This window comes from Cotesia typhae, unplaced genomic scaffold, assembly GCF_013202065.1.
Source record: "Cotesia typhae breed Kobodo isofemale line unplaced genomic scaffold, CoteBio_Ctyphae contig_28, whole genome shotgun sequence".
Taxonomy (NCBI): Eukaryota; Metazoa; Arthropoda; class Insecta; order Hymenoptera; family Braconidae; genus Cotesia; species Cotesia typhae.
The window spans coordinates 1,163,379-1,169,337 of record NW_027423736.1 but is presented as its reverse complement, the minus strand read 5'-3'; the positions used below and the strand labels follow the sequence as shown (position 1 = coordinate 1,169,337).

At 25.9% G+C, this 5,959-nt stretch overlaps 1 long non-coding RNA gene across 2 annotated transcripts; it reads left to right on the top strand.

The window, feature by feature from the left end:
* Positions 1-787: 787 nt before the first annotated feature.
* LOC141525963 (uncharacterized) lies at positions 788-2,370 on the top strand. 2 transcript variants are annotated; one of them, XR_012478935.1, is made up of 3 exons: positions 788-1,015; positions 1,157-1,279; positions 2,193-2,370. It is a non-coding gene; the product is annotated as an uncharacterized LOC141525963 (long non-coding RNA). The 2 variants fall into 2 exon arrangements; XR_012478936.1 differs by lacking the exon at positions 788-1,015 and adding an exon at positions 1,026-1,076.
* The last annotated feature ends 3,589 nt before the right edge of the window (positions 2,371-5,959 follow it).

Genomic DNA, 5,959 nt, shown 5'->3' with positions numbered 1-5,959 from the left:
AGCAATTTGGGTTTTTATTTTCAGATAATCCGTTTTTTGAGTTATCGAACCGACCATGGAGGGAGAAATTTTTTTTTTAGTGCTCTACGAGATTGTCAATAACTTTGCAATAATTAAATGTTTTTTAATAAAATTTAGGGTAACAATCTTTAATATACCCTTAATAAAATAAAAAACCCGATCCCCAAATTCCTTTATTTTCCCTGTCAAAATTCCCGAAAATCACCTCTTTTTTCGATCGTCACAGTGGTGTTACCCTTAAATAATTACTTATTTTATAAATTTCATCTGCTAATACAAAAACTGTAATACGCCAATACGTAATTTAAAATTATGACACTGAATTTAGCAGACGTATGAAAATTTTGATTTTTTGTTAATTAAATTACAACTAAAAGATATTTCTAAAAATTACACTTAAAAGTTTTTCAAGTTTTTACAGGTGAAATTTTTTTTTTTAAATTATTTAATTGAAATTTTTTCAATAAAAAATTTCTAAAAATATGCCATTAAAGTTAGCTGTCACTTGACAATTTTTTAATTTTTTTTTAACAAATAAATTTGCTCCAAAAAATTATTTAAAAAAAATTGCATTTGTAGTTTTTTAAAATTTCTAAATGTCAATTTTTTTGTAAATTTTTTTTTGCCATAATTGACTTGTTACAAAAATTCTTAAAACTATCAACTATCAGCTAAGTCAATTTTCATTCTAAAAATTTTGAAATGTCGGCTAACTTCATTTTCATTTAAAATTACATAAAAATCTTAAAAAGTTCTTTATATGTAAGATAATAATTTTTTTTTATTTATGGCATGATTTTTATATTTCTCATTGACTATAAATTAAAATCGCACGACTCAATTTTAAATAATAATACATTTTTAATCTAAACTACTTCATTAGATAGAGATCAACCGAATTTTGTACCACAGTCACTGTCCTCTGTTTCAAGCTTATGTCTAGAACATACAGGTGTTTCAATTGTTGTCTTGGAACTGATCATCAATAATAAAGGTACACAAAATTTTTATTTATACGTATTCAAGTAAATTGATGAATGCAATTGTTCTTTACTGTAAGTATATTTAATAATTATAACCAATGATGTTTGTAAATTATTTTAAAAAGCTTTTCTGTTTATAAATACGATTGAAGGTTATAAAATTGAAGATATGGAATTTTTTTGTAACAAATGTGTGCTCCCGATGGATGGTAGTGGTCCACCATTCTCATTTACTCAGTGTGGACATATTTATTGTCATAAATGCATCACTAGAAGTAAGTTGTCAAAAATATCAAATTTTGATGAAAATTAATTTAGCAGATATTTGATAATTTTCAGACTTTTTTTTAACAAATCAATTATGGCAAAAAAAAATTATACAAAACAATAGACGTAGAAATTTTAAAAATAAAAAATGCAAATTTTCAAAAATAATTTTTTGGAACAAATTTATTTGTTAAAAAAACTAAAAAATAATCAAGTGACTGCTAACTTTAATGTCATCAAATTTTGGAACGACATTAAAGTTAGCTGTCAATGACATTAAATTTAGCTGTCACTTCACAATTTTTCTAATTTTCTTCAATAAATAAATTATAGTAAACAAATATTGTTAAAAAAATGGACTTGTAGGAATTTTAATAAATTAAAAATGCAATTTTTTAAAAATAATTTTTTCCAAAAAATTTTTTTCTTAAAGAAAATTAAAAAATTGTCAAGTGATAGCTAAATTAAATGTCATTAGCTTTCACTATTATTTTTTTCATTTTTTTTAATAAATAAATTTGCTCCGAAAAATTATTTCTGAAAAATTGCATTTTTTTCTTTTTTAATTTTCTAAATGTCAATTTTTTGGTCTCATTTTTTTTTTGCGATAATTTATTTGTTAAAAAAATTTTTAAATTAACTACACGGAAAGAACAAGATGACACTGGATATCATCCCAGATTATACTGAGTGAAAAAAATTTCAGATAGTAGCTAGTATAATCCAAATTGTGATGAGTATAATCCAGATATCACCCAGTATAATCTGGATTATACTAGCTACTATCTGAAATTTTTTTTTCACCACGGATATCACTGAGTATAATCTGGGATGACATCCAGTGTCATCTTGTTCTTTCCGTGTATTATCTGCTAAATTGATTCTCATAATTTTGGACGCCAATAAATGTTTACTTTGCAGTCGGAAACCACTGTACAACCTGTAATACCACTGGGATCAATCAATGCCATTAGTGGCACCTTTACCACCATCTATTGTCAATTTGTTTGTTCCTTTATCTCAACTTAATGAACAATTGGAATCGCTTTCAAAATTTCAGAGCAGAGAGCAATGTGCGATTATAATCAAGAGTTTTGAAAAATCGGTAATCTACATTTACTATTTTTGTAATCTGCTTATAATTTAAAACAACAATACCTAAATTACAGCACAAAAATGCGAATTGTTGAAAAAGCTTGTTGGGAAGATCGCAAACGTATTGAACGAGAGAAGAAAGAGCTACAAATATTGCAAGAAAAGTGTGATGATTTGAAAGCAAGGGAAGTGTATAATTCTCACCAAAGTACTTCGGCTAACAACGCACAAGTTTTTAATTTTTCGAATGTTGATAATTCATATCAGCATCAAATCAATTCTAGTTCTGCTCAATCTCTACACGTAATTTACTTCAGCAACCCATGCCACGTCACCGTAACCATCGGTTAGTTTATTTAAACTATTTATTCAATTTATTTTTATTACATTGTTTTTTTGCTAATTGTTAAATTATTTGTTTTGTATCATTAGAGATCTTAATGACTCAAAATATCTTTATCCTGGATACAATACTACTCAGATTCAGGACATAGCACAATAATGTCAATGTATCAGGATCAATTACTGATACATCAATTACTCCGAGAATATTTTCGTAATCTAAAGATAAGTAAAACGTTAAGATCCAAGAAATCGACTTGAAATTGATTATTAAAATAATTTAAATTGATTAATATATGATTTTGCTTGAAAAATAAACTAGGTTTAGAAAATTAATCATAAAAATATCATTTATAATTTTTCAAAGCTTCTAAAGATTAAATTTTTTAATAAAATTCTATTTTCTTGCTATAATTTGTTTGTTAAAAAAATTCTAAAAATAATCAGATGTCTCTAAATTTCAGTGTCATATTAATATTTATTTTTTCTTTCAGTTACTTTTTATACTAATAATTTCATTGTTTAAAAATTTTCATTAGTTTATTATATTTTGTTAATCAAAGATCATTATTTAAAGCAGATACATTTACTATTATTTATATATAAAATATATAAAATTTAAATTATAATTCAATGTAAATATAATTTTAATATTTTTATAACTTAATTTAAAATGTAAAATACTGAAATTATAATTTAATATACATAAATTTATTTAGTGTTGAAAAATTTATAATTAAAATTGTAAAGTTTATAAATTTTAAGTTTTCTATCTTTCCACAACTATTTATCTAATGAAACTATAAATTGTTATATTTTCATTAATGATTAATGTTTAAAATAAGTGTATGGTATAATAATTTATTTGATGATATACATAAATAAATTTATGTCAGTGTACTTATTAGGGTGGGTCAAAAAAATCGAATAATTTATTTTTGACTTTATACTCTGAAAAATAGGTTCGTAGACACCTAAAAGAATTCTCTCCAAGTATAAGCTCTTAATTATAACGGGAAGGTCCTCCGCTTTGCAGGTTTCTATTTTTCGAATAATCAGATAAAAAAATTTATATCTCGCTTCCAACTGCTTGGAAAAATATTCCGTGGCATAGATTTTGTGAGAAATTGAATGCTTTACAAAAAAGGTCTTTATGACTTTTTCAAAAACTCTCAACCGATTAAAAGATATTCATAGTTGAAGTTTGGCTATTTTAAGGAAAATATTCGTTTTTATTATGAATTTTATAAGTCGATGAAAAAAAATTATTTCGGATTGCGGAACTCATGATTTTGTAGGAAATTTACTGCTCTACAAAATGGTCTCTTATGATTTTTTGATTAAGTGAAGCCGTTACGAGATATTCATCGTCAAACATTAACGAATATCAATATTTCCAGTTTTTGATCAATAATTCGATAAATTTTAATTTAAACTATGAGTTTCAGGAAAATTTACATAAATTTGAGTTTCGATCGATAAAGAAATGTTATAAACAATTTTTTTAATATTGTTTTCAGTCTTGAGCTTGTTTGATTGCATTAAAACAAGAAATTAGAGCATTTTTTCGACATATAGCCAATGATTAGTTTAATTTGAAGTGAATGACATATTTCTTTGTCAAATTTAATATGAAAAGTATTGAATCAAGTGAGAAACAACCAGTATTTAACTTTTTTATAGATAAATTTTTATTGAATTATCAATTGCAATATAATTGTCTATATTTTTAACATAACAGTACGCTATTACTATAAATAATTTCTTTTATTACAATTTGGGAATGTTTTTGATGTTCTTTGACAACTTGCAATAAGTACTGGAATTGTTCTTCATTTTTGTCAAGCATTGATTATATTCACTGACTAATGCAACAGCTCGCTCTGCTGAATCATTGACAACTTTTAGTTGTTGAAAGTATTCTTTATTTTCGAGATAACTCTCATTAGTAGGCCATAATTCAACATCGACATCAAGAAAGTCATACGGTAGATCGAAGATTTTGAAAAGATTTAATGACTTTTTAGACACAAAGTCACTTAGAGTTCTCTGCGCCAATGAATTCAAATCTTTTTTAGCAATTACAAATCTTTTAGCTTTAGAATCTGTACCTTCACGAGTATTAACAGCTTCAACAATACTTTTTTACTTCTAATGGAACGCCATCGTCAAACAGTGATAAAATGGCAAGTTCATCGCTCAAATACCATAAGTGCGAAATCATTTTTTCACACGTAGCTGAAGAAATCAAAGGATTGATATGTTTGTACTCCAATAAATTTTTCATAAACTGCAAGTCATGATAAGCAGCAGTTGTTGCAGAAGTTGATGAAAACCAAGCTTTTAAATACAATGTGACTATAAAAATACAGAAATGACGAAGACCATGCAAATTCTTTCTGAGAGAGTTTGAATTCATCTCTGAATAGATACATTTTCAAACTATAAATGGCCTTAGCCATCCATCTAGCATGATGAACAGCACCAGGACGTTTGAAAGAAATCTTTTCTTGAGGCATTTCTCCAAGGAAAATCAATGATAATTCCAATAATTCTTTATCTAACTTATTATAACATTTCTTTATCGATCGAAACTCAAATTTATATAAATTTTCCTGAAACTCATAGTTTAAATTAAAATTTATCGGTTATTGATCAAAAACTGGAAATATTGATATTCGTTAATGTTTGACGATGAATATCTCGTAACGGCTTCACTTAATCAAAAATCATAAGAGACCATTTTGTAGAGCAGTAAATTTCCTACAAAATCATGAGTTCCGCAATCCGAAATAATTTTTTTCATCGACTTATAAAATTCATAATAAAAACGAATATTTTCCTTAAAATAGCCAAACTTCAACTATGAATATCTTTTAATCGGTTGAGTTTTTTTGAAAAAGTCATAAGAGACCTTTTTTGTAAAGCATTCAATTTCTCACAAAATCTATGCCACGGAATATTTTTCCAAGCAGTTGGAAGCGAGATATAAATTTTTTTATCTGATTATTCGAAAAAAATAGAAACCCGCAAAGCGGAGGACCTTCCCGTTATAATTAAGAGCTTATACTTGGAGAGAATTCTTTTTAGGTGTCTACGAACCTATTTTTCAGAGTATAAAGTCAAAAATAAATTATTCGATTTTTTTGACCCACCCTAGTACTTATTGTCATTAAAATATCGCGTTACTAATACCAAAAAATGTTTATCACTCCAACTAAGCTAAAAATTTTTATAACATTTAGATTAGA